This window comes from Mesoplodon densirostris, chromosome X (genome assembly GCF_025265405.1).
Source record: "Mesoplodon densirostris isolate mMesDen1 chromosome X, mMesDen1 primary haplotype, whole genome shotgun sequence".
Lineage (NCBI taxonomy): Eukaryota > Metazoa > Chordata > Mammalia > Artiodactyla > Ziphiidae > Mesoplodon > Mesoplodon densirostris.
The window spans coordinates 113,895,021-113,896,400 of NC_082681.1; the positions used below are offsets into that span (position 1 = coordinate 113,895,021).

General features: G+C 36.3%; 1 pseudogene; it reads left to right on the plus strand.

Moving 5' to 3' along the window:
• Nucleotides 1-291: 291 nt before the first annotated feature.
• Nucleotides 292-575, plus strand: LOC132482536 (small nuclear ribonucleoprotein E-like; annotated as a pseudogene).
• The last annotated feature ends 805 nt before the right edge of the window (nt 576-1,380 follow it).

A 1,380-nucleotide genomic window follows, 5' to 3' on the forward strand; every position in this document is an offset into this window, starting at 1 on the left:
GAGAATACAGAAATACCCAGATAGTTTATTCAAACTGTTATAAAGTAATAAAAGCATAGTTAAAGAGACGTGTGGTGGGTGAGAATGAACGCATTCCTGTTCGCTTTATAGGACACTACAATCTGTTCCTCCAGAGGCAATACCTACTCAGCCTTCTCTCACAATAGCGTTAAGGCACAGGTTCTAATCATCATCAGTAACTGAAGATCTGTATTGAGTTCTCCATTACTGTTTTACTTAAAACCAGTTTCCAGGGTGTGCAGGATCGTGAGGTCTTTGTGAGCTTCCACCATGGCATACCAGGGCCAGGGCCAGAAGGTGCAGAAGGTGCAGAAGGTGATGGTTCAGCCCATCAATCTCTTCTTCAGATACTTGCAAAATAGATCTCAGATTCAGGTGTGGCTTTATGAGCAAGTGAGTATGCAGATAGAGGGCTGTATCATTGGTCTTGATGGGAATATGGACCTCGTATTAGATGATGCAGAAGAGATTCATTCTAAAAGTCAAGAGAACAACTGAGTCGGATCATACTAAAAGGAGATAACATTACTCTGCTCCAAAGTGTCTCCAACTAGAAATGATCAATGAAGTGAGAAATTCTTGAGAAGGCAATACAGTTTTTTTAGCTGTCCTTTGTTAGAAGGGTAGTTCTAAAGCATTTATTCATATTGTTTTGCTCACCTTTATGTTATTACCAGAGGACAGTAAATACTGTGGGATTGTTTTTATTAAAATATTTACATTGTTTCCTTCTAAGAACAAACAAACAAACAGTTTCCACCTTTGGAAGGATATGCCAGGGAAGTATCAATAAAAATGTCCCTCTTAGTGTAGATGTAAACGGATGTTGCTTTTCTGGAGGCAAATGGACAGCATATATTAAAATTTAAATGTGAATACAGTTTGATCCAGTAGTTATTTTGTTTAAAAGCAAGGAATAGAGAGTAATTATTAAGAACACTGATCCTGATGCTAGATAGGATGTGTGAAACTCCCAGATCTAGCACTTACTAGCTGTGTGAACTTAGACAAGTCACTTTTTACCTTCAGTGCCATGAAAAGATAATAATAACACCTTTCTCACATAACACAGTGCTTGGCACATAATAGTATCTTAAAGAAATCATTGTACAAGTGCACCAAGAGGCATATACAAGAATCTTCCTAACAATATTTTTCTAAAAGCTTAAAACAATAAACTACTTAAATGACAACTAGCATAGAAGTTGCTAAAGACTTGCATTTAGATATCTTGGATCACTGTACCCCTGTACATAAATGAGATATATTTCATACTACAGAATGACAATAGCTTCAATACAAATTGAATGGGAAAAATTGCAGATTGACATAAACCATATTATTTAATCTTCCTGTAAA